General features: G+C 45.4%; 1 protein-coding gene across 1 annotated transcript in view; it reads left to right on the top strand.

Moving 5' to 3' along the window:
• LOC146866832 (disintegrin and metalloproteinase domain-containing protein 9-like) overlaps positions 1 to 27568 on the top strand; it is a 762935-nt gene that overhangs the window by 270540 nt on the left and 464827 nt on the right. The window lies entirely within an intron of this gene.

The raw sequence follows: 27568 nt of genomic DNA, 5'->3' as shown, positions 1-27568 counted from the left end.
GTCGCATACTCCCATTTCCCTATGGGAGCTTGTGCTGCGGCCGTAAACCGGCCGTAGCACAAGCTCCCATGGAGAAATGGGAGCCTGTGTAAATCCCTGCACCCGGTGGCAGACACCTCAAGGGCCCCCAAAGTCGCTTTCCAACAGGCTTTTCATGTCGGAAAGCGCAACTTGAAAAGCCCGGCGGAAACCGACATCATAATCCCCACGGTGTAAACGTCGTTCATAAGGGATTAGAACATTGGAATGCTGGAAGCTCCATTGAAAACAATGGAGTGCTCCGGGCTTATAATGGCTGGTATAAGCCCAGAGCACCAACATTCCAATGTGTCTTTGTTCACAGCCCTGGCTGTGAACAAAGACTTCAGGGAGCCTGAGGGGATTTGAATCCCCTCGCGCTCCCTGAAGGCTTTGTTTTGTTAGAACATTCTGCCCTCTAGTGGCAAAATGTTCTAATAGCCTTATAGCCCTTCGTAGCAGGGCTATACCGGCTTTTAAAGTCCCTCTGCTTTGTTAAAGTCCCTCGCCTTCGGCTCGGGCCTTTAACGCTGCAGCGGGCCTTTAACAGCCGGTATGGCCCGCTACGGCGGGCTATAACGCTATATTACGAGCAGCTTCTGACTGGTGGATGGGCTCCTTGAGCCCGTCGGAAGCCAGTCGGTCTGGCCGGCCGGTTTCAAATCCGGCAGCTTTTATCATAATAAGGCTGTTGGATTTGAAACCTATGATGTGAGTTGGAAAGCCTCCGACCGGCTCACATCCTAATAGGCCCCTCAGAGTCATGAAACACAGTCATTTAGACAGAACCGATCCGATCCCCATCCAGGTAAAAAAGGCAGCAGGTGCTGCTCTGCGGTAGGAAAGTTTAAACAGTAAAGTAGCACTGATTTTTTTCAATTAAAAAGACGTTGCCAGCTTCACAGTTAGCAAATCTGCCAAACCTTTTGCAAATCCCACATATAGATGCGAGCAGTCAGGATTCGCAACTTCATTTCATCCTAATGTTTTACTGCGGCTGATTTCAAAATAGAAGGCATTTTCGGCCGTCAACAAATGTTTTATTGCAGAATACACCAATTCAGTACAGTGGAAAAAATGTGCAAAGTAACTTTCTTAGCAAGCTGGGCTGTCATAAGACTGAGATGTGGCTAGGGCTGTTTTTCTTAGGTTTTACATTTCCAGGGTCCTGCGCTGCTGCAAAATGTATTTATTAATAATACAGGTTTAAACTGTTGGTTCACCAGAGGCAGGTAATGACAGCAGCACCATGAGGTGTGAGGCGGTGCTGCCAGCAAAAGTTGAACTTGTGCTTCCTTCTTGCCTTAGACTTTAACCGTAGGTCTGGCAAAACCTTCCTACCGTGTAGATACACAAAGAGAGGCCTTTGGGTCAGCACCACAGCTGTTGGTTGCTTTGGGTAAGCCCTACAGCCATAGGTTGCTTTGGGACAGACCTACAGCCACTGGTTGCTTTGGGACAGCCCTACAGCCATTGGTTGCTTTAGGACAGACCTACAGCCACTGGTTGCTTTGGGACAGCCCTATAGCCATTGGTTGCTTTGGGTCAGCCCCACTTAGCCTTTCCTTTGAGATCATGTCAGCATGTCTTGTATGAGTCCAGAGGGTTATTTCTCTCTCAGCATCCAGCTGTTGATTGTTGGCTGTTTCCGCCTCCTGGCAAGTACATCCAATGTAATCGCAGAGTGCATAGTTTTTTCCAGCACAGCTGTGGGGACTAATTGCTGAACTGATAAGCCATGATGGAAAGAAGTCCTCAGGCAAAAAAGGGGTTTCTAGATTCATTTGTTACATTTACTGTTTTGTGCTAAACAACCATGTTTTAAAATTATTTGTTTCGGATGTCAGCACCATGTTTATTATCAACATAATGCTAGGTCAATAATTCAAAATGTGAGGTTCATAATTAGTATAAGGGCTTTGCCCGACACTGTGTTTTTGAAGTTTCTCTGTGCATTGGAGATGGCCCCCTTCCTCCTTAGCACATTGGACCAGTCAGTGAGGGGTTTAGTAGCCATGCGGCTTTTCATTTGCTTACCGTAAGTGGGATTGGTAGCAATGTCCTCTAGAGAACAGAGACCATAGGAACTCAAAATAACCATAATCTTTTTCACCATTTCACTCGCTAAATAAATTCCCAAATCTCTTCACCCGGTCCCTATTTATGTCCGGAATATTGTTTAAAGAAAAGCAAAAAGTCATTCTGAATAAACAGCCCGATTGGCAGAATGAGCAATGGGTTGGGGTGGAGTCAATGAAATGAAATGAAATGTGGTATTTATAAAGCGCAAACTGTCACTCCGGAAGGAGCCCCCTGGCGCTATACGGATAGAGACAAGCTTAGAAGTGGAGAATAGAGACCTAGATGAGGGCTTGACAGAAGTCATCTGATGCTCCAAAGATCCAGGTCTTTCTAAACTGCATTTCAGGTTCTATAGATCTCAATTTATTTGGCATTAGATTCCAGTCAAGGGCGTGAGCTGCTTGTAAAATGTGGAGATGAGTGTGTAGTTAATCCAAAGCATGGAAAAGGGAAAGGTTTCTGCAGTAGCAGCTTTGCAACTCTGCTCAAACTACCCCGTAAAGGCGCGGAGGAGACTCCTCTGCGCTACACTGTGCCACAGCTTCGACGCCCCCCCAACTGCACTTGAGAACTAGACAATGGTGCCGGTCAACAGTGTAGTGGTACTACAACCCCTTCCAGTTAGAGACCACAATCAAGCGCCTAGAAAATATCTCTGAAGCATTAGAAAATATTATCTGTAGCTTCTGCTCAGAGCGAGGATTGTGAGCCAGAGGCTCCATGCTTGTGTGACCAGTTCACCTGAACATCAAAGTGCGAACTATCTTAATGCATTCCTTTGAATTCTTTTGTTATTCTTCATTTGTTACTCATTTAGACCTGCAACCAAGGTGTGTTCTCCATCCAGAGACACCATGTAGAACATTTTAGACTTGGCTTTTTCAGTGGGTTTACCCCCCAGTCTTTTTGCTTTTCGGCCTCCTGTTTTTGACCTCGTTTTTGTTGGTTTTAGGACTCTGGGCACTTTACCACTGTTATTTAGTGCTTAAGTGTATATGCTCTCCAGATACATTGTGTTATGATTGGTTTTCCATGATTGGGATATTTTATTTACTTGTAAGTCCCTAGTACAGTGCACTCTGTGTGCCCAGGGCCTGTAAATCAAATCCCACTAGTGGGCCTGCAGCACTGGTTGTGCCACCCACACACGTGGCCTTTCAAAGGTGGCGCAGACCTGCCACTGCAGCGTAGGCGCACAGTTTTTACTGCCGTATCGACCTGGCAAGTATACCCACTTGCCAGGCGCAAACCTTTGACAATCATCACACGTAGTTTAGTTTTCAAACTCAATAAAATATGTCTTCCTTTCGAAATGAATTGTCCATCATTGAGACAAATGGTGTGTTAACTCAACATCATATACAATTACTCCTGATACCCAGAGCATTTCAGACCTCCCTGGGCCTTCATCTTGGGGACTGTGTCCTGTGAGGTTTCTGTATTTAGGATGATATAATGCTGAGAGTGGAGTCTGTTCATATTAGTTTGGCTTCATGAGCTATGGTTTCCTTATGTGTTTTTGAGAGGAATGTTGCGTCCACGCTGGCATGCACATGGTTATATCTCCTTTTAGAAAGGTTGTCTCTCTCACAAATACTTGTGCAGCCAACTCCTGTGTAATGTCATCATATGAGTGGGTCCATAAAGACCTGCAATCGTGCAGGCACTTCAATCCGCAGATTCCATTGGTGTCCAAGTCCTCAGAGTACAGTGAATAAATGTGCTTCAGGGATGTGAGTGCCTGGTTACTCTGACAGTGTTAACAGGATAACACCCAATAAGAGGTTACAGCTCTTCCCATGGGCCCTGCCTGGCTCTCTGTTATGTCGCTGTTCACCTGCAACTACTGGTGTTGGAGCCAGAGACTTCTAAAACCCTTGATGCACCATTTGGTGAGTGTAAATGTGGAAGGGGGAAAAGCTGAGTGGTATTGAGAGAGTCTGTGTGTGTGTGTGTGTGTGTGTGTGTGTCTTTTACAGTGTTTAAGAAGCTTACATTCCTGCTGCTTCACCTGTACCTGTTGTGCATTTGAGGAAGCTTGCTCTAATTTTGTCTGTGAGGTGCCTATTGTGTATCTGAGATGCTGATAGAGCTTTTGCGTAAACACTACATGTCTCCATAAGAAAGTAAAACATGCATGTGTTGCCCTTGCTGTACTCATTGTGTATGTGGGAGAAGCTTGCATGGAAGCATGCACTGCTGCTTATATTTTGCCTGTTCGATGCTTGACCTATTGTGTCTTTATTGGCATATATGAGTGTTCTTGTCCATTGTGTCTTCGTTCTATGTCTGTGAGGGAAGCTAGCAATGTTACTACTGTGACCTGCTACCATCCTACAAGACCTTTTATGTGTTGCCAACCTATTCTTGCTGCCTGTGAAGCATGCACTAGTATTGCCCTGCTGTACATTTTCTGTATAGTTTAGTGAACCTTACATTGCTGTTGCCCGTGATGTACTTGTTTTATTCGTGTCATAAGATTGCACGGGTACTGCCATACTGTACTATAACTGCCATCCTTGTCCTGGCTACGCCAGAGACGTTTATGTGGTTGCAGCTATTGAGTCCCTGTGGAGTTTACTATACAAATCAATCTGTGAGTGTAAGGCGTGCAGTCCTACTGCCACTATGTCTGTGTATAAAGTGATGTATCAACTTATACCCTGACTTACGGGTTTACAGTCTCCCCTCCATCTAAAGGTTGAAGCCTCACCTTTGTATTACTCCTTCGCGCTGCACATATAAGAGAAGGGGTCCTCTCAGCCAAGTCGATCTGAATCTTGTAGAAACAGTGACAGCACAGTCATATGAAAGTTATAACATAAAATTGCAAAACAGCAAAAAACGGTAAACCAACTCACATAGGTAACCAAGTGAGGTCCAGTTATAATGCCGTATTTAATGCCTGAGTCCCATCTTTGTTCCGCACCAAGTGAGGACTTAAAGGGGTTAGGTGCCATCACTGGGTTCCCTAGACATATTGCGCTCACTCGTGCAATGGAGATAGGGTCAACCACCCATACAAACTGTGTGGTCCCCTCGCCCCCCCCCCCCACAAAGTCAACAGACTTAACTTCTTGGGTTAGGACATAGCAAATTTATTCCACATGAAACAAGGTGGTGTAAACCACTGTAAACAAATGACATTACACAATAGAAAATATTGCAAAATACACAGCAAACCTGAACACGGCATTACACATATCCTATTCACGTCCCCATTTGGGGGCAACATAGTAGAGAAAAACCAGGTGATAAACTTTCACATCAAACATTTCAGACATCTCCAGAGACCGCATGGCGCATTGGTCCCTGCCGGGGCATCCCATGACTCTTGGTCATGCCCCACATACTCTCAGGGATACCTGAGGTAGGGCTAGAAGGGTAGGGCCATCAGCAGGTCAGCCCTCCTTTCAACCAGCCTCCCCCTGAAAGGCTTCTCCCGAAGGAGGCAACCAGCTGGGCAACTTAGTGCCCTCAAGCATTAGTGTCATTACACAGCTACGATGGGCCTACAATGGGCCTACAATGGGCACCCATGTAGATATGTTGGGGTAGGTGGGTTGCAAACATTCAGTCCGGCTCCCACAACACATAAGGGGGCAAAGAGGGGGTCACTGAGGGGTCGCCCAATTTTAAAGGGCTCTACTCTGCCCCCTCACCTCTGTCGCATAACTCATGACCACTTCCGGTCATGACCGACTTCTTTGGTCCCCCACCCCTCCACGGTGGAGCGACTAATGATGCCCACATGCAAATGGCCGATGGGCTCTTGTGCAATGGAGATGGGGTCAATCACCCTTACAAACTGTGCGGTCCTCTCGCCCCCCCACAAAGGCAACAGGCTCAACTTCTTGGGTTAGGACATAGTAAATTTACTCCACATGAAAGAAGGTGGTATAAACCACTTTAAACAAATGACATTACACAATAGAAAATATTGCAAAATACACAGCAAACCTGAACACTGCATTGCACATATCCTATTTACATCCCCATTTGGGGGAACCATAGTAGAGAAAGACCAGGTGATAAACTTTCACATCAAACATTTCAGACATCTCCAGAGACCGCATGGCGCATTGGTCCTTGTCGGGGCATCCCATGACTCTTGGCCATGCCCCACATACTCTCAGGGATACCTGAGGTAGGGCTAGAAGGGTAGGGCCATCAGCAGGTCAGCCCTCCTTCCAACCAGCCTCACCCCTGAAAGGCTTCTAGCGAAGGAGGCGGCCAACTGGGCAACTTAGTGCCCTCAAGTATTAGTGTCATTACACAGCTACGATGGGCCTACAATGGGCACCCATGTAGATATGTTGGGGTGGGTGGGTGGCAAACATTCAGTCTGGCTCTCGCAACACATCAGGGGACAAAGAGGGGGTCACTAAGGGGTCGCCCAATTTTAAAGGGCTCTACTCTGCCCCCTCCCCTCTGTCGCATAACTCATGACCACTACCGGTCATGACCCACTTCTTTGGTCCCCCACCCCTCCACGGTGGAGCGACTAATGATGCCCACCTGCAAATGGCCGATGGGCTCTTGGCCATAGTGCGCTCACTCGTGCAATGGAGATGGGGTCAACCCCCCTTACAAACTGTGCGGTCCCCTTGCCCCCCAACAAAGGCAACAGGCTCAACTTCTTGGGTTAGGACATAGTAAATTTAGTCCACATGAAAGAAGGTGGTATAAACCACTTTAAACAAATGACATTACACAATAGAAAATATTGCAAAATACACAGCAAACCTGAACACGGCATTGCACATATCCTATTTAGATCCCCATTTGGGGGCAACATAGTAGAGAAAGACCAGGTGATAAACTTGCACATCAAACATTTCAGACATTTCCAGAGACCGCATGGCGCATTGGTCCCTGCCGGGGCATCCCATAACTCTTGGTCATGCCCCACATAATCTCAGGGGTACCTGAGGTAGGACTAGAAGGGTAGGGCCGTCAGCAGGTCAGCCCTCCTTCCAACCAGCCTCACCCCTGAAAGGCTTCTCCTGAAGGAGGCGGCTAACTGGGCAATTTAGTGCTCTCAAGCATTAGTGTCATAACACAGCTACGATGGTCACTGGCGAATCCACCCCCGCCAAGATTTTCATTTTTTCATCAACTGCCCCAAAGATTGTTTGTAGGAAGCCTCAAGCCCGCATCTCACAGGTGAATGCCTTCCGCATCAAAGAATTCAAAATTACCCAGGTGTAGTAGCCCGTGCCTAGTGGTTCCTAATGGTGTCTATGGAAGCCATCCTCAGAAGAGCTTTCATTGAATGGTTTAGCTTTTTCACTGACTTATTGATCCTCTAAGACCACAATACTAGGGCGCCCGGGAGCAAATAGTGTGGTTTAGCGAACATCGAGACGAGCCCTTCACATACTCACCGTCTCCCCATTGGGATCATGTCATTGCCTGGCTAGGGAAGCCTGCCAAGCTCAAGTGCCTCACTCAACCGCACCAGCAGGTGTCATAGCTTAAGGCCAGCCACACCCAACCAGTGGTGCTCATTTTCAGATCTCATCTCCTCTCCCAGACGGTGTCATGGAATCTTTTTGCTGGACTGTTCACTACTGAATCTCCGAATCAACACACCTTGAAACCGGACAACCATTGCAGGAGGATGTCTCCCCTAGCTGTACCCATATGCCCTTACCCCTGGCATCAGTTTTGGATCTCATGACCCACAGGCTCAGTGAATGTAGACCCAGTATCACGTCCTCTCGCTTAATCCCTGCCTGTGTGTCTGCTTGTGATCTAGCTACTAATTCTGAAATTCGGAATGCTCCCAAGGAGGCCAGGGAATAAGCCAAGCTGAAAAGCAGGACCTCAACAGGGTAAGAACATACACTGGGTAAGACACCTAAAAGTTGGTATAGCCTGTCTACATCAATCGGTCTCCTGCTGTCCTGGCTGGCAGGCACTAGCAGCTCCCACCCCTTAAGTGCCTTTTTCACTCTAATGTCCTTGGTGGGGTCTGCCACCCCCGTAGTCCAGCAAAGAAGGCAATTGCTGACAGCTGCCGCCTCACTGCTGCCACTGACCTTCCCGCCTCCCATTGAACACCCAAAAAAGACAAAACGCTGGCTGTTTGAAAGAGACACTCCTTTCTACACTCTGGCATGGAGGCTTGATATGTCCTCCATGCAACTTCTTAAGCTCGCTTTGTTCCAGGTGCCAGTGCTGCTGTTATCAGCTCTGGGACAATGGGACACCAAGCTTCAATAGGCTCTCAGGGAAAGGCGACATCTCTTTGTCCACTTTTGCTACTTGCGTTCTGATATCTGCCAACTTAAATCGAGAGAGGGCATCAGCTAGTGTGTTCTTAACTCCCTCTACATGCTTCGTTGGGAAGTGTACACCCTCTGTGAGGCATACCTGAATCATAAATTTGAGAAGGCTCTGGACGAGTGGGCACTGCACTCTTTGGTTATTTATGGCTGAGACTACGGACATGTTGTCTGACCAAAAAATGAATCTGCTGCTAGAGAGCTTAGACCTCCAAATATGCAATGCCACAATAATGGGAAAGAGCTCAAGGAATGTTAGGTTTCTGGTCAAACCTCTCTCAACCCAGTCCTCTGGCCAGTGCTGCATACACCACTTGTTCCCCAGGATGGCTCCAAACCCCACGCTCCCAGCCGCATCAGTGTACAGGGCTAGTTTGGCATTACTCACTGCTGGCCGTGGCCAAATCACTGAGCCATTAAAATCTTGCAAGAACTCTATCCAGATAAGCAGATTCTCTTTAACCTCTCTTGAGAGGTGGGTGTGGTGATGCTTTGTTTTCAAGTCCGACATGGCCCTTGCGATGTTTCTAGAAAAGACCCGCCCCATGGGGATGATCCTGAGTGCAAAGCTAAGCTGCCCCACCAACCTCTGTAACTGATGGAGGGTCACTGGAATTCCTCCACTTTATTCAGCGGTAGCCTGCATACTCCTGCCTCTGAATCAATCTCAATGCCTAGGAATGTCAGCCTTGTACTGGGACCCTCTGGTTTTTTTGCAGCTAGTGGGACCCCCCACTACCTTTGCTAGTTCTTGGAAACCTTTCAGGGCACACCTGCAATCCTGGGACCCCGGTGGCCCCATGAAGAGGAAGTCATCCAGGTAATGAACAATGTTATCAGACACCACCAGATCTCGAACCTCTTTAACAATCTTTTCCTTGACTATATCGGGCTGCCCTAGGACAGACTTTTGATTTTTGGGGGGTATTGGGTCGTGAGTTACATTGGCTGGTATACAAAATCCATCTCTGAAGCCACAATAAAGGGTAGGAGCCTCATGCGCCTTGTTATATTTCCCCAGAAGATGAGCCAGGACATGCAAATGGATGGGGGATACTGCTTTGGTTATTGAATGCTGCACCAAAATCTGATTATGGATACTATCTCCAGAGAGAGGCTTGTCTCCTGAAGACTTTGTTTGGCTGTTCAGTGTGTGATGATGGATGGGAAGAGAGGCTTTCTGTGGTGCTTGAGTTGGACTAATGAGGTTTAGCTGCATGGTCCCTGGTCTTCCTGAATTTCTTGAAGCATTTAGCTTCAGGGTGCCCTTGCCCACTACAGAAGGAGCAAATGAGATTGAATTTACAAGCTGCCCCTTTTGCATATTCTTTCCGGTTGAATTGCCAACATGCGTTTCTCTTCTCACCCCCTTCTTTACTGGGACAAAAGGAATGGTTCACCCTAGCTGCATTGTGTGCAACTTTGAATTCAACATGCCACGGAATAATTTCCCTCTGATCCCATGCAATTTCTTAGCAAAAAGTCTTAATCTGCCTAATCTTCATATCGTACTGGATCCAAGATGCCCCAGGGAAGTCAGAGGCTGCACTATGAATGAGGGAAATGTAACCCAGGATTTGTGGAGCCTAAGGGGGAAACTTTTCAGTAATGATCGGTTCATAACCAATTCCTCAGTGATCTCTCAACCCACGGTTTCTTAGGACGAAAGTCTCCATCTCTGCCTTGCTTCCCCTTCTCCTGCAGTACCCCTGCATTAATAAGAGCAAAGGCATCACAAAACTCTCCCTTACAAGTTCTTTCTTTCGTTTCAGCTGGTACATGCCAAGCTATGGACCCTGGTGGGCAGACTGTTGGGTTAGCACTTCTGAAAACTACTGTTTGCAAATGCGAAATCTGGGCAGTATGAGGGACTGGTAATTCCCCTGCCTGCTCATATGCAATAATCTGCTCTGTGCCCGCTGGCACTGGTACTATGTTGTTGGAAGGAGTCCCCAGAACTGCGACCCGTCCCTCAGCATCTTGACCATTATCCAGGCCATTGCCCTGCGAAGCACTGGATGTGCCTATTTGGGCTGTCAGACTTGACCCTGCAGTCCCCCCATAAAATAGCTGCGGGTTGACATTACCCCTCACGCTGTCAGCAGGACATGTACATCCAAGCACAAGCTGCTGAGGGCCCAGAGAACCCACAGGCAGGGCCATTACCTGTTGGGGCACTGCCAGCTGGTTTGTTACCCCCTGACTATGTACCACCTGCAACCTGACCCAGTAGGTCTCGCGGCTGAGCTGGTTGCTCCACCCTTCCCTCGGTTGCCTTGGCAGGCTCAGTAGGCGACATAACAATAGTTTGCTGTCCTACCACCCCCACGTTGGTGTTGCTACCACTGCCCCCCAGGGAAACCGAGACTTGGGTACCCACATTGCATCCCCCACCTAGGCTGGATGCTGGCAACTCACCCGCTGCACTTGTTACTGCTATGCTTGGGGATGTTACAGTTACCATGGCCTCTCCCGAGCCTGATGGAGCCTCCCTGAACCTAGCTGGTGCCCGCCTTGCCCACTTTGGTGGCTTCTCCGGGCTGTTGGCCTCTTCTGCTACTCCTGGGCCATCTTCAACTCTCATGATGGCCCAGTCTATTCTGCGTCGTTGCGCCGCTGCACATAATTGCATGAACCGTGTCCGCGCCGTAGGGTCGACCCCATCTTGGACCTCTTGGGTTACCTCGGTCGGGCGTTTCTTTGCTGAGCGCGCTCGCTTAGGTGCCATCCTAAAAGAGCCCTATTATTGATGGTACTGAGAGTGTGTACATGGTATTAGTCATGGTAGAGTAGCCTCTTGCCAACATTTGCATGATTTGCACCCTAGCCCTGGAGCAGCCTGTGCCACCAGAGGCAGAGACATTACTGCTGAGCTATAGCTCCTTGGTTAAGATAAAAATTCCCATATAGCCGCACCTGCCCCTCACGGGGATCCACCCTGAGACATGAATAATGATACTATGTCCGTGTTCCCCTGCTTGCACAAAGATAAAGTCCATCTATGCCCATCCTTAGCAGTGTGCCACTAAATTGCCTCCTTGCCCCTGTACACCAAAGAGGTACCACTCACGTGACATTGGAGCCCAGCCAACCTGGACCCCTATCCCTAGCTGAAGTTTATCCCAGCCTTCGTGAGCTTGCCACCTTACCTCAGGAAATGGTTCTTGCACCTCACGAATAATTTCTGTCGAGCAGTTTTGCTCTTAAACAATGTATACTAAAATGAACAATGAACAGTTAGTAGCTAATCATAGTATTGGTGTTCCTTACTGGTTGTGGCCACTAGATGAAGCCAACGTCCTACTTTCCTATGCCAATTCTACCCCAGTTCCAAATGCAACTCAGAGTAAATAATAAGGAATTTCAGGCAAGAGATTCCCCTAAATTACCACCTCGCTCCTCATACCGAGCAGCCTTGCAAAGCAAAGACATTGCTCACTACCTTCATTTATTCACCCTTCATATCACGACACCTCGACCCAAGCACAAAGCAGCACCTTTGCTGATTGGGAGGCAAATGCTCAACATTCAGCCCAACGCCAGAAGATCTAATCACCGAACACATATCCAAATGGTCACTATCGCCCAGCTTCCTCCGAACTAGCATAGCGCCATGCCCCAGCGGCCCCGACATAACGTGACAAACAATGAGCGCACAAACTCTGGCACGCTTGATATCATTTTAAAAAAGAAAGTTGTTTTCGGTTAATGGAAGATATTTAAAATTACTAACTCTGGCCAGGATTCGAACCCACACCGTCAGCCTTACATTACTGTTAGAGGAAAATATATCTATTAAAGAAACACCAAGAATAACAAGTTAACAATACAATATAGGTTTATTACAATACTGTAGTGAGGATCAGTCACTGCAGGAGAGATCAGCTGCCCTCAAGGGAGATACAACTCAATGTCTCTGCCCCAGCTTAGAATCAGCTGTATTTATTCCTCCAAACCACAAGAGAAAAAAGTTACAAGCATAGGATGTACGTCACAAATAAGTAGATTAAAATCAGCAGTTACAACAATTTCCTGAAAACAAAGCACATATAGCTATGAGCCACATGGCCCTCTGTGGTTTTCCTATCATCAGACTTACGTCTGTTTTCCTGTGAAGCAAGTGATTATATTTTTGCCATGCTTATCTGACCTCTGACCTGTGGTTTCATCCATCATGCCTAGCATCGTGTAAGTGTGACATGTGGTTTTCAACTGAAGCAACATCCATGTCATTATGAGCAGTGGCAAGGCTTGCACCTGGGCCAGTCCATCCTGTGTGCGTGCTTAATCTATGTGTGCATGCATTAGTAACGCGATTGCAAAAGACATGATTGACACCTTCCAGCTCAGTCTCTCTAGCAGATGGACTTGTTGTTTGTGGTTTTTGTAGTTCCAACATTTCAAACACTACTGCAGTGGCGGCTGGTGGAATTTTAAACTGGTGTGGCGTATTTCATAAGGAATGAACGTACGGGAGCGAGCGAGCGTAGCGAGCGTGCCCGACGGGAATAAGGGGGGTTCGGGGGGGTTCTCCCCCCCGTGAAGAAATTTTTTAAAAATTGGCATTTTTTGGTGCAATTTTCAGCACTATTTCTGTGATAAATGGACTGAAAAATCAGTTCTTCTAGGCATTCATAAAAGAAAACTCATACATCATTTCAGAGAATTTCTGTGTTGCCAAGCAAGTCTGACTTCTGAAGAGGGCTAGGGGTACTAAGCAAAACCGCTTTGTCTCTATCCATTCCAATAGAATACACCTAACATAGGTGCATAAACATCCACAAAGAAACACACTTGTAATTTTGTTCCTACCGGAAATGAAGGCTGGCCACTTCCTTTTCTGCATCAGCTATTCAATGTTGATTGCCCAGTAATCTTCATGACATTAAATAGCTACAAGTATAAGAAATATATCCATTCGAAACAAACATTTAATTTTTAGGAAGTCAGCAAAAGCTTTGCATTTTTGTGCGAGGCAATTTTGCAAAATGAAGTAAATATTGTACTTAAAATAGTTCATATAGCGCTCTGAGGCCCTTGGGTCCATCAGTATTTTAGAAAAACACTAAATAAAAATGAGTTATGAAATGAGTGTAATATGCATTGCTTAAAATATAAGAAATAGCCATCAACAATCTTTCATTTATTTTAGAAAGAAACAACGCAAACTTTATATGTATAAGCAGGCTAGGTAAAAACGTTTACTTTATTTTTAAATACTTTGCATGCCACTCTCAGTCCCTTGTGCCTGTCAGTACAGTAGAAAATGGCTACATAAAAATAAAATATGAAAATAAATAAATGTATATTTTAAGAAATATCCCTTCAAAACCAATATGATATTTGTAAACACAAACACAATTATTTTAAATAATACTATATAAATGCTTTGCATGCCACACTCAGGTCCTTGTGCCCTTCAGCCAGCACAGCAGAAACAATTGAATTAAAAGAAATTATGAAAATAAATAAATGTACATTTTAAGAACTTTCAAAAGCAATATGATATTTTTAAACAATTAAAAAAATAATAATAATATTTAAATACTTTGCATGTCAATTACAGGTAGAAGGGTTCTTGTCCCTGTTAGTACAGTAGAAAACGGTTAAATAAAAATAAATTAGGAAAATAACTAAATGTTGTACATATAAAGACATATACCCTCAAAACCAACATATTTTTAAACACTAACAACAAAAATATTTAAAAAAATAATAAAATATGAAAACAAATATCTATAAATTCACAGATACATAAACACACATATATAAATACATATCAACTGTACAGGAGTTGTATGAATATTAAATGGAATGAGTACATGTCCAACAGTACTTCCTAATGTTATCAAACAAAACAAACCGAGCTATAAACACCTGAAACTATGACTACACATCAGATTAATATTTTCTATTTATATAGAAAGTTTGCTCGTCGATCTTTAATATGAACAAACTTTTCAATTGTTCTTTTGTTGAATTCTGGTATTTCCTTTATTAGCTCTTTTTCCATTGACAGCATAGCCAATGCATTAAGTCTAGCTTGAGACATAGTGTTTCGCAAAAACGTTTTTACCCTCTTTAGTGTGGAAAAACATCTCTCAGACTCTGCTGTTGTCATGGGTGTAGTAATGACAACTCTTAAAAGCTTTATGGTCTCAGAAAAAGATTTCTCTAAGTTGTTTTCACACAAAAAGCTAAATAAAGCCATGGCACCACCAGTAGTTTGACGGAAGTCACGTCTTCCATACAGAACCGAAAGTTCTGTACGCAATCTAGCCTTGTCTAACATAGGATAGGCTTCTATCGTTTCTGCGAGTGCCTCAGCTGGGAAAGATTTGTCATGTCTTTCAAAAAGGTCACTTCGCAATAGTGTTGCACTTACAAGATGCTTTGTGAATGCAAAGCGCACTCTGGCATGGACCACAATAATGTCACAGACTTCTTTTGCTTCTTGGGTCAAAGTATTTATTTGCAGTCTTCGGTTTACAAATGTACATTCTTGTGGCAGTGTAGAATCCAAACTGTCAATGGATTCCCGTACTTTGGTGATGCTTGTCACAAAGTCTGTAGTAGCTTTCTGGACATATGCAGTGTCAATGTCTCGCTTTTGCAATTGATTATATAAAATGTCTACCTGGGGCATTATACAGTGAAAAAGAGACAGAAAGAATATAAACTCTCTATCATCTAATGTTCTACTAAATCCCTTAGCTTCACATATAGTATTTGACTCAAAATCACCACTGTTTGCAATGGTTGACATGCATTCAAGAAGATCGTCTCTGTATTCATAAATTATCAATATTGCTCGAATATTGAAGTTCCAGCGAGTTGCAGACCCTCTTGGAAGTCTTCTTGAAACTATTTGTTCAAGAATATCAGTCCTTTTCGGGGAACGTGCAAAAAATGCTGTTATACCACCAATCTCTGAAAAGAAAATTTTAACTCTAGATATTTTGGAGGAAGCCTGTTCCATAATTAGGTTAAGTTGGTGGGCATAGCAATGAATATAATGTGCATTTGGGTAAACATCCCTGATTTTCTTTTGCACCCCACCTGTTGCACCACGCATGACGCTGGCCCCATCGTAGCTTTGAGCAATTAGTTTTCCTTTAGCACATTGCTCAGGGAAAACAATGTTTAATTCATTAAGAATGGCTGAGGCAATTGTTTCTGCAGATGAGTCTTTTAGATGTGTGAAACAATAAAATCTTTCAGCTACCTTGCAATTTCCATCAATGTAGCGGAAGACTAGAACTGACTGTGTCTTAGTAGAGACATCAGTTGTATCGTCAGCTTGGATAGCTACATAATCTGTGCTTCTCAACTGCTGTGTAATATATTCTCTTATCACTTCCAGCATACAGTCCAGCAATTCATTCTGAATAGTTTTAGACGTGCCTTTAAACACTGTGGCTGTTCTTAAATGTGTTTCCATAGCACTGTCAATGCTGGAGACAAAATCAACAAGGCCCCTGAACACGCCAGGATTTAGAGACTCTTCAGTTTCATCATGGCCCCGTAATGCCAATTTAAAGGCACCACAAAAACGAATACAGTCATTAAATTTTGATAAAATGTATCGGTTTTTATCCACTTCTGCATTATGTTTTCTTACTCCCACACGGTATGCTTCGTTCAATTGCTGTACAATGTCCGATTTTCCGAAAAGAGATAATTTCAACATATTTGTCAAATGGGATTTACAGGAATCATGTTTTTTTATTTTTTCAGCCAGATGCTTTAGGTCAGTAACTCCTGTTTTTGTCCAGGCAACTTCACCTCCAAAAAGTAAGCAAGGGAAACAGAATAAAGCATTTTTAGAAGCGCTACCAGTAAGCCACTCTATCCTATCATACCATGTTCTGGTAAACCGACGTGTATAACCCTGTCCCCTATCTTTTGCAGACTGCTCAATTTTAATTTCAGGTTTATCAGCTCCTAATGTTTTCACTTGCAGTTTATCAGCATGTGTCAAGCCCAAAAAGGGGTGTACGAGTAAACTGTCAACTGTGTTCATTGTATCTAGCAATAGATCAGACTGGAAATAGAAAACCTAACCTGTTTTTAAATATTCCCTAGGTTGAAGACACAAAAACTATATCACGCAAAATAATGAATACACTAATATGAATTGTCATGCACACAATAGTAACAGCAATTAGTCATCCATCCTCATTCTGACAGGAATGCAACTGCAGCAGCACGTACAGCTGTCCCCCAAGCGGTATAGCCTTGTAACTAGTTCAGAATTCCTCCTGGGATCCTGTTAATAATTAGAATATGATGTAAGCTTTGAGGCTAGGTGCCATTGCATGCACAACACCAGTGGCGATTGAAAAGCTTAAGCATGTCAATTCAGTGATCTGCCTAGAATTTAAAGGGTATATTCCAATTATGGGGTCCTTGAATTACTATTAGAAGGATAAAATCAGTATATGTTAGGAGAAAACCTAAAACAAAGTACTTACACACTTGGACTTGACTTTAGATGGCAAATAATACAAAACATGTTGACATTTTCTGTAAAAAGCATACAACTTGCATTGAGCAATACCCTTTAAAAGAGTTCTAGGCAGATCTCTGATATATCCAGCAGCCGTCTGTACCAAGCACAGCAAACTAAATGTATATTTTTCCAATTAAGAGTTTACCATTGCAGTTAGACTATTTCCAAATTCAAAAAATATATGGATAGAGGAATTCTACACACAAGACAGACTATAATTACATCCTTTAGACAGTGCTAGTCATATCAGTGATCCTATTACTAAATGGACAGGAGTCACACTGTCACAACACATTAGATAGATTTTATATACCCTTCTCACTGTACATACTCTGGGGCAGATTTACAAGCCCTGTGCGCCACTTTTGCGCCGCCGTTGCGTCACTTTTGTGATGCAGCGGTGGCGCAAAGCTAGCGCCATGCTGTGACAGATTTACAATGTGACGCATCTAGGGAGATGCGTCACGTTGTAAAGCCCTGCGCCACATTAAACCTGAGTCAGGTTTAATGTATGCAGGGTGGGCGTTACGTCGAAAAAGCCTCGGAAAAGTTACGCAGTGAAATCTACAAGATTTCACGCAGTCACTTTTCCGACGCTGGTGCGTCAAATCCTTACGCCTGCTTCAAGCAGGCGTAAGACGTGACGCACCATGTTAGGGATAGGGCAGGTTGGAACAGTGCTGGAGTTGCGTCACGCTTGCGACACAACTTCAGCACTGCAACAACCTTACGCCAGCAGATGTGTCACGCATCTGCTTGTCTTTGCGCCATGATGCACCACATTGGAAATGCGGCGCATCTGCAATGACGCATGGGCAAACTTGTGTGACGCATCTTCCCTGGCCAGGGAACGTAAATCTGCCCCATGGTACGGAAAAAGTAGACTAAAAAACATTGGTGTGAAAACCATTGTTGACTGAAAAAATAGAATGAAAATAAGTAGTGGCTTTCATGCATTATACAAGAAACATAAGTGTACTCGTAGCAGGGCTAAGGGCCATCCTCCCAAAGTAGACAGGAGCATTTAAAATAAGGGTCAGGAGACTAGCAATGAATTGTAATGATTGAGGTCAAGTTAGCGTTAATGGATAATTTTGGGATTTTAGGGTAGCACTAAGGAGTAGTACAGGGCTATTATGAATCAGGGTAGCATTAAAGAGTAGTTCATTTATTATGCATCAAGAAACGACAGAATGTATGGGCAGTTTGGGGTTTAATATCTTTAGGGACGGTAAGCATTAAGGGATAGTAAGGGATTATTAGGCTAGTTAGATAAATGAAAGAGAGCATACAATAATAAAAGATTTAAAAATCAACATTTTTGGACTTCTCATAGTTAATCATGAAAAAACACAAAATGATCCCCTTAAAATTTTTACTCGCCACAACCTCATACTCTCTGCACTGTTCTGCTAGGATAAACCAACAGGCCTCCACACCTAAAGACCACACACTTGGCACCCATACACAGCTGAATGTGGACCTTTGCGGGAAATAGAAAAGCATGTCCTACCTTCTGGCCTGAGGTCTAGGACCAGGAAGCTGAGTTTCGATAAAGGTTCTGTCGCCGCAGGGCCGGAGTCACCACGTGTCTTCTTTCGATATCTCGCAGTACCGATCTTGAATGTGATTATATTACGATCAGTCTTAACTCCAATTTCTCATGTGCTAAAAGAATTAAAACAAGAATTATTACCAACAATTACTGCACTGTATTAATGTAATGTTTCTAGCAAATGTGCTACCTGCACAATACTGTTTTACACAAAACAAATAAACACAAACATTTAAGATAATAAATTCAGGTGGTTTTAATGGAATGTGCATGAGTGCAAGTGAGATCCTGGGTCTCTGCAAGCATTGTGATTTGTGTAATTTTGTGTAGAGTTGCTGGTTTCTGCAAAGAAGTGCATACACGTTTAAACGAATATATGTGAACCAATGTGTGTGTATGTTTTAGTATGTGTGCATTGCAGTGAGTGCCTGTGGCGCTGTGCATGAACTCTAGAATCCTGTTGGTTTAGTGAGCAGCGTTATGGGAACACCTCATGTGACTCTACTGTGGCTGAACCCTAGCCCTGCCTGCCTCTGTGCCTCTTACCAACATTGGCTCCATGTGTGAGGCCTGCCAACACAGCAGTATGGGGCCATAGACCTGACTGTGCTCCTTCGGCCATGCTGGCACCCAACTCAACTTCCCGCCCCATGGACTCCGTGTGCGAGACCGCAGACAGCCAGAGCAGCGACTCCAAGCCCCAGGTACTCTCTCGAGGGCCCACGGCCTGACTTCAACCCCCATTGCATTGAAGACCTTTCCGAGGCAGAGGTGACCAGTGGACTCATTTGAGGATACTATGTTACTATGACTCCCTCAAAGGGAGCATCTGCATCTTTGCTTTGTGATGCCCCTGGAGAATGAGCAATTAACTTTACTACTGGCATAACTCTTAATACACTGATTAGACTGTTGTCCTTTAGGCTTAGCTTTAATTAGATAAAGATGGCCTCTTTTTCTGCAACTGGTGTGAAGTTTTTTTGTGGTGTCTTTTACTGTGTTACTTTACTATGTGTTGCACTAATACTTTACACATTGCCTCTTTGATAAGCCTGCCTGCTCTGCACCAAGCTACCAGACGATGACCAGAGGTAGTCTTACATGTGTATCTGAATTAACCTGACTATAATGGTGGGTTATTGCTGGATTAGGTGTATACCCTAGCCAACCAAAATCCCCATTTGTAAGAGGTACACATTCAGCAGCGTCTGCAGGTTGTCTGCTTTCATTCCAAGCAGCAACGTGCAAAGGGGGTGGGGGGGCTTATCAGATTCAGGCCAAATTTAAAGGGCCATTGGCATCCTTTTGTTCCAGGGAGCTATCTAGAGCTTCACACCTAGATGCGAATGCCTCGACCGAGGCGAAGCAGCTGCCCTCATCCTCCTGGACCTCACAGCCTCCTTCAACACCGTTTCCCACCAAACCCTCTGAGCAAGACTCGACGTCGCTGGCATCCGCGACAAAGCCCTGGATGGATCAACTCCTTCTTCACCGGCCGAACATAGAGAGTCAGACTTCCACCATTCAACTCAACACCCACTGAGATCAGCTGCAAAGGGCCTCAGGGATCCTCCCTGAGCCTCACCCTCTTCAGCATCTACAGGGCTCCACTTGCAGCCATCGTCAGAAACCGCAGTCTCAACATTGTCTCCTATATCGACAATACTTAGCTGATTCTCTCCCTCACAGAAGAACCCACAGCCACCAAGAGCAACTTCCACAAGGAGATAAAGCAGTCTCCACCTGGATGAAGGACAGCTGCCTCAAGCTTAGCTCAAACAAGACCTAAGGGGCTCATTATGATGGTTTTGACCACCCGCCAGACGTGCGGCAGTCCCACCAGTGCAATTAGGATGTGTCAACCATACTGCGGGCGCATCCTGGCCTTTTAACATTGCGGACGGTGTTGCTGGCTGCAGCACCGTCTGCAATGTCAAAAGAGCATGCCCAGCATTTCCCTGCACCACGTGGCAGGCACCGCGCAGTGCCTGCCATTTGGTGCATGGAACTCATGGTACCCCCCAGTGCACCCCCCTACACACACAGAGGGGGCCCACAATGACCACTACCCACTGACCACACGCAAAACCCTGGCATCTTCCTGGACTCCTCGCTCTCAATAAACCCCCAAATCAATGCCGTTTCATCCTCCTATTTCCACACGCTCCATCTACTTCATAAGATCTTGCAGTGCATCCCCACCATGACGTAGAGATCCGGGACAAGGCCCTCGACTGGATCCACTCTTTCCTCTCCGGCAGAACACAGCGGGTCAGACTCCCACCTTTCCTCTCGGACCCTACATCAACCACCTGCGGAGTCCCCCAGGGGTCCTCCCTCAGCCCAAGGCTCTTCAACGTTTACATAGCTCTGCTCGCCCCATCGTCAGAACCCATGGACTTAACATTGTTATCCAGCGAACCCAATGCAGCCAAACACAACTTTCAAGAAGGCATGAAAGCTGTTGCAAAATGGATGAAAAGCAGCTGCCTACAACTCAACACTGACAAATCAGAAGTACTCATCATGGGCCCACACCCCGACACCTGGAACGACACCTGGTGGCTCCCGCCCTCGGAAGCCCACCCACCCATGGACCACGCACGCAACCTTGGGATCATCCTGGACTCCGAGCTCAAAATGGACCGCCAGGTCAACTCCGTCGCAATCTCCTTTCACACCCTCTGCCTCCTATCTAAGACCTTCAAATGGATCCCCCTCAAGCACAGAAAGACCGTCACTCACGCCCTCATCACCAGCAGACTCTACTACGGCAACGCACTCTACGCCGGAATAAACAAAAACCTTTCCCGCAAGCTATAAAACATCCAGAATGCCACCGCAAGATTGGTCCTCAACCTGCCAAGACACTGCCATATCTCCCAGCACCTGCTGACACTCCACTGTCTCCCCATCGAGGCTAGAATCACCTTCAAGATTCTCACCTACGCACATAAAGCCCGCCACAACACCGGACCAGCATACCTGAACAGCCGACTCAAATTCCACTCACCCAAAAGTGCCCTACGATCAGCCCAGCTCTCCTACACCATTGTCCCCCGTGCCAGAAAAACCAGATCGGGAAGCCGCTCCTTCTCCTTCCTCGCGGCCAGAGCCTGGAATGCCTTACCGCTCCACCTTAGACACCATCACTCCCATCTTCACGCGAAACCTAAAAATCTTGGCTTTTCGACAGACCCCCTCCTTGATGGACTGGAACCTGCACATCCCCTCCTCCTTGAGACCCTTACTGGTGAGTAGTCGCGTTTAACAAACACATGATGGATTGATACCTCAACCACCACTTCTCCTTCTACACATACACCAGAGATCTCCACTCCATCCAACTGGCCCAGGCCACCATACCACGTATCAGCAAGACCACTGCTGGATAAAGATCCTTCTCCTAACTCCTGGAACTCCCTGCCTGTCCACCTCCGGCAATCACCATTACGTCCGCAATTCAGGAAGGACCAATTCAGGAAGGACCTCAAGACCTGGCTCTTCGACTGAACCGCAGATCCCCTCAACCGCTCCCCTCACCCCCAAACTGCTTGAAACACTTATGGGTAAGGAGTTGCGCTTTATGAAAATGAGTGTGTAAATGAATGTACAGGTTGTGTTACATAAGTGAGTGAGGGACACAAGGTGTAAGAGTTGCATGTTGTTTATAGCTCACTGTGCTATATTAGAAGGATTACAATTTATGAACTGTCGATAACAACTATCTCTGTGTTAAAAGCAGTGACCCACTTATCTGGCAACATAAAGTAAAAATATTGTCACCTGCATATTACATGATCCGCTTTGCATCAGACATAGGGGCAGATTTACGTTCCCTGGCGCATCCCTGCAAATCAGCATGGATGCGCCAGGGAAGGTGCGTCACGCAAGTTTGCCCTTGCGCCACCGCAGATGCACCGCATTTACAATGCGGTGCATCGTGGCGCAAGGGCAAGCAGATACGTGACGCATCTGCCGGCGTAAGGTTGGCGCAGTGCTGAAGTTGCGTCGTAAGCGCGACGCAACTCCAGCACTGTTCCAACCTACCCTATCCCTAACATGGTGCGTCAAGCCATACGCCTGCTTCAAGCAGGCGCAGGGTTTTGACGCATCAGCGTTGGGAAAGTGACTCAGTGAAATCTTATAGATTTCACTGAGTCACTTTTCAGGGGCGTTCCTGCGACGGAACTCCCCCCCACCCCCCGAGTCGAAACGCCCACGTGAAACCTGACGCAGGTTTCACGTGGCGCAGGGCTTTACACCGTGACGCATCTCCATAGATGCGTCACAATGTAAATGGGGCGCAACATGGCGCAGGGTTTACGCCGCCGCTGCGTCACAAAAGTGACACAACGGCGGTGTAAAAGGGGCGCAAGTCCCTCATAAATCTGCCCCATAGAGTGCATTTAAAAAAACTTGCAAGGGTTAATATCAAATTTAACCCTTGCTATTTTTTTTTTAATGCACTCATGAGGCATTATACTAGACCTGGTCAACCAACTGGGCAATATGCTAAAATAATTATATAAAGCAGCATATTTAAACAATGCAAACATTGCAGAAAAAATTAAAAGTACAAATTATTATTTCACACTTACCTTATCAGGCAGCTGCTTCTGTCTTAGTCATCTAGCTGATGGCCTCGATGCTGGTTGCTGTGTGCTTTGTGCGTCTCTGGACCTGCTCCTGCCACCTTCAAATCAGAGCTGCTGCTGGTTCAGAGGAACTGAAAGTGAAAGCAGCATGTATCATGTGACTCCACCTCACAGGGTCATGAGTAAAGTCTTATGACTCTGTGACACAAGGAAATGTGTGTGAGTTTATTATTTTTTTAATCACTGTATGTAAAGTTATTACAATAATGCTGGAAATCATTATTGTAATAACGAAAAATAAAAAAAACCCTACCTTTCCCAACTCGTCATAGAGATGGGTGGGATCAGTTATGCTTGATCCCACCCCATCCAGTGACGACTGGTGAAAGGGAGGGGTGAGTGTAAAGTGTAAATCCTTGAGGCAGGGCAACGTGGTGACTAATGCAGCCTCGGGCTTATACAGTACCCGCCCGAGGCTGCTCTGGAATTGACACCTTACTGGCGTCATAAGTGGGCGGGGCCGCGGGCCCTAACTGGGCTGTCAACATAACTACCGGGCTGACATTATGTCCGCCCGGTAGATTGAAAGTTTCCTTTTGTGAAACATGCGCAGAGCGCATGTGTCGCAAAGTTGCCCCACACACTGCATGAATTCAGTGCCTACCCTGCTGCCTGGCCTGCGTGATGCAATGACGCTGGAGTCTGACTCCGAGCGTCGCAGGCACTGGCAGGCAGCAGCAGCAGGACTTCAACGCGGCTGAATCACACTGACTGCTGCTGGTACTGGCAGGTAGGCTGGGCGCGTGCGCACCGTTCCGCTTTTGATTTAAAATGATAAGTAACATTGCTGTTACTTATCATTTTAAATCTAAATGCAGCGCGGCTGCCGAGCGAGGCGACGGGCGGGAGGCGATCACGAAAGGGAGGGCGCCGCCCGCCCGCCCGTTACAGAAAACCGCCGCTGCACTACTGGTTTCCCGAGTCTGGAAGACGATATGATCTACGCTTCATGCAGTAGCTTATCTTTGTGACTGCAGGCCATTTCCTGACCTTTCAACAAACTCTGCGACCTGATAAATTCAGCTAAACTCAGTGTCCTTAGTAATATGCTTTTTTTTCTTACCTAATTCTCGTGCAGAGGCCTGGGCCTGTATTTCTACTGAAGCCTGCAGCTGCTTTTAACTTGAAACTTCTGCATAGAAGTTGCAGGCCTAAACTCTGTGTGTGTTTGTACAAAATGTATCCTATTTTTCCCTATATCATTACTGAAGGGCAAGGCGGAGAACTAATCTCCCCAACCTAATTAACTGCGCTCATTAAACTCTTCATTACTGCAGACCGCAATACATCGGAACCAACAACGTGCCCCTAAACTCAAATGCGCTTAACTACCTTGTCTTTTTAAATTAAATTGGAAGTCGTTTTGAGTTTTTGAAAATTGTTTAGTTTATAGCGCCGTCCAGGGATCGAACCCACACCTTCAGCGTCACAATACCGCAGGCCAAAAACGGAGAGCTAATCTCCAGGAACTGGACCACTACACTTGTGAAACTCTTCACAAACTCAGTGCTATGCCACGTCCCCTGTACTGCTCACTAACCTGGAAGGCAAACAAACATTCAGTCCGGCTCCCGCAGCACACCAGGGGACAAAGATGGGGTCACTGGGGGGTCACCCACTTTTAAAGGGCTCTACTCTGCCCCCTCCCCTCTGACGCATAACTCATGACCACTTCCGGTCATAACCCACTTCTTTGGTCCCCCACCCCTCCACGGTGGAGCGACTAATGACGCCCACCTGCAAATGGCTGATGGGCTTGTGGCCATAAATAATATGAGTTCCTACCATTGTTAGCAATAATTGAGTTACCTCCACATGGCATAAATACTGCATCTGCAAGTCTTGCCAGGGTTAGTGAATATGCACTTTGCTCGCGGTACTGCACCTCCCCAAAGTATATGAGGGAGTACACTGCTTGTGTTAATTTCAGCATGTGCTGCTTAATGTACATAGTCCTTTATGCGTGTGTGTGTGTGTGTATGTGTGCGCGTGTGAGCGTGTGTGTTAGAGGTGGCAGTGTTGCTGCCTATGCAGTACCTTCCTTTCTGTGTATTAGAAAGGTTGCACTGATGCTTCCTGGGCTATGCCTGCTCTGCGTGAGGGAACCTGTTACTCCCACTGCCTACCTGTTCTCTGTGTGATGATATCTTGCACTGCTTCTCTTGCTGCAGGTATTGGTTGTTTGAAGTAAACTTTCACTGCTAAGTCTGATGTATCTGTTGTATGTGTGGGGGTGGCTTCAGTTGTTTTTCTATGCTGTATCTGCTATGTTTATGAGGGAAGCATCCAGTGCTACTTGCTGTGCTGTAGCTCTTCTGTGGGTGAGGAATGCTTCCGCAACAGTACATTTCGTCATTTTGGTGAGAATGCTTGTGCTGGCAGCAGCATTGTTAGACATGTCAGCCTTAGGGTGGGCTTCCCCCAAACCTTTTGTCTGCTTGCCTCCAATTTTGCTGATCTGTTTTTGTTAGTTTTAGGACTATGAGCACTTTTATCACTGCTAACCAGTACTAAAGTGCATGTGCATTCTACCTAAACATGGTTTGATTGACTTATCCCAAACTGCCACATTTAATTTGCCTATAAGTCCTGAGTAAATTGCACTACATGTGCCCAGGGTCTGTTAATGACATGCTACTAGTGAAATGCTACAAGTGGGCCTGCAGCACTGATTGTGCCACCCACTTAAGTAGCCCATAAAACATGTCTCAGGCCTGGCACTACAGAACTTGTGTGTACAGTTTACACTGCCATGTCGACTTGGCATGTAAAACCCCTCAGCGGGTCTTAGACTCCTCTTTTATTACATATAAGGCATCCCTGAGGTAGGCCATAGGTAGCCTATAGGGCAGGGTGTGGTGTAATTAAAAAGCACTTTTAAGTTTTACAAAACCTCCCTTTTTTTGGTTCAGCTGCTGTGTTGAAAGTTTCGAGGTGAATTGTCAAGTGGGCTGAGAAAAAAGGGGGGTCCCAAAACGCATTTTCCCCATGTTATGTCTATTGGGATATTTCATTTTTTAAACACAACTACAACCCGAACCGCTAATCAGAATTTCACCAAATTTGGCAGAAAGCTACATGTTGGTTCACAAATTGTGCTTCCTGTGATTTGGTGTAAATCTGTTTAGTACTTTCAGAGATATTTAGGTTTAAAAATAAAGATATCAGGGACACCAAAATCCTACTGAAATCCTACAGAAATTTGATTGGCTGCCAACACTTCAACCAGGAAGTGTTGGCAGACATGTTGGGACCAATATACGCGATAGCAGCCTATTGAAATACATTGTAGGGAATGGCAGGTTTTGAGGGTCACAAAAAGGAGAACAGATTTTAGTTATGATATAAATCATTTGTTGATGGTATCATACTAATTTTAGGAATTGTGGTGTGTTATAAGGTGATTTTACCCTGTGGAAAAGACTTCTGCTGAGAGTGCAAGAATTATGTTTGAGAGAAAATTGTTTTCTCATGATTTCCCCATACAGGATATAGAAGTTGCTCCAGAAGCTAAAGTGAGAGCATATTTTCTGTAAATTCACCCCATCTCTGTCAGGCTTCTGAAAATGAAGTCTGACCATTGATTCCCTTGTGTTCTACTACAGCCTCCAGAGTGTTCTAAAGAACAACTAGAGTGCTAATGGTGTAACTTACGACAAAAGTATGGCACACCTGAAGCCATGTTGATTGAATCAAACTGGTAAAACGTAAAACATTTGATTTACAAAGGAACAAAATGAGGGGGTTCACTTTGTCATAGGAATCATAGTTAGTACTGTAGAAAGAAAAATAAGGACACATTTTAATTGAGTTCTCAAATATCTTCCTCTCCTATTTCATTAAAACATTCTGACAAATGCAATTTCAACACATGCTTAGGAGCCGAACAATCATGTTCTAGATCTGCTCTAGAACCTCGAGTCAATGGTACTTTTTCTCAGCATGACAGTGTTGAGGGGAGAGAAATCGTTAACATGGTTGATCAATTCAGTTGCGGCTATCTAAGGCCATTAAGAATCACAGACTACTAAAGGAGGTTAGTTAATTTATTACAAAGCCAAAAAAACTGGACATACAGACACCTCAAGATGAGGGTGTAAAAATACATTGGGACTAATACAAACCAAAATCTACGAATCAAGTTAAGGAGGCGCAATATACACGAGACGATTAATTCAAGAATCAGGATGCAAAAGATAAAAGAACGAGTCCAGATTCCCCGGCATCGAAGATATATGGAAATAAAGCATTTGTCTGTCCCTACACTAGCAATAACATGTAATCCCTATTTAAGCATTCTGCGGGGCAGGATCAGTTAGGGTGCCAGCATGTGGAGTCTTCCTTAGAAGTCTCTCCACTTCAGTTGGGTCAAGCAGCATGAAGCTAATGAGACAGAGCTCGTTCTAAGATGCTCTCTATCCAAAAGGCAGAGAAGAAGTGGGGCTCTTTCCCT

The sequence above is a fragment of the Triturus cristatus genome, chromosome 1_2 (assembly GCF_964204655.1).
Source record: "Triturus cristatus chromosome 1_2, aTriCri1.1, whole genome shotgun sequence".
Taxonomy (NCBI): Eukaryota; Metazoa; Chordata; class Amphibia; order Caudata; family Salamandridae; genus Triturus; species Triturus cristatus.
The sequence above is the reverse complement of the archived record's forward strand: the minus strand, read 5'-3'. Positions and strand labels throughout refer to the sequence as shown.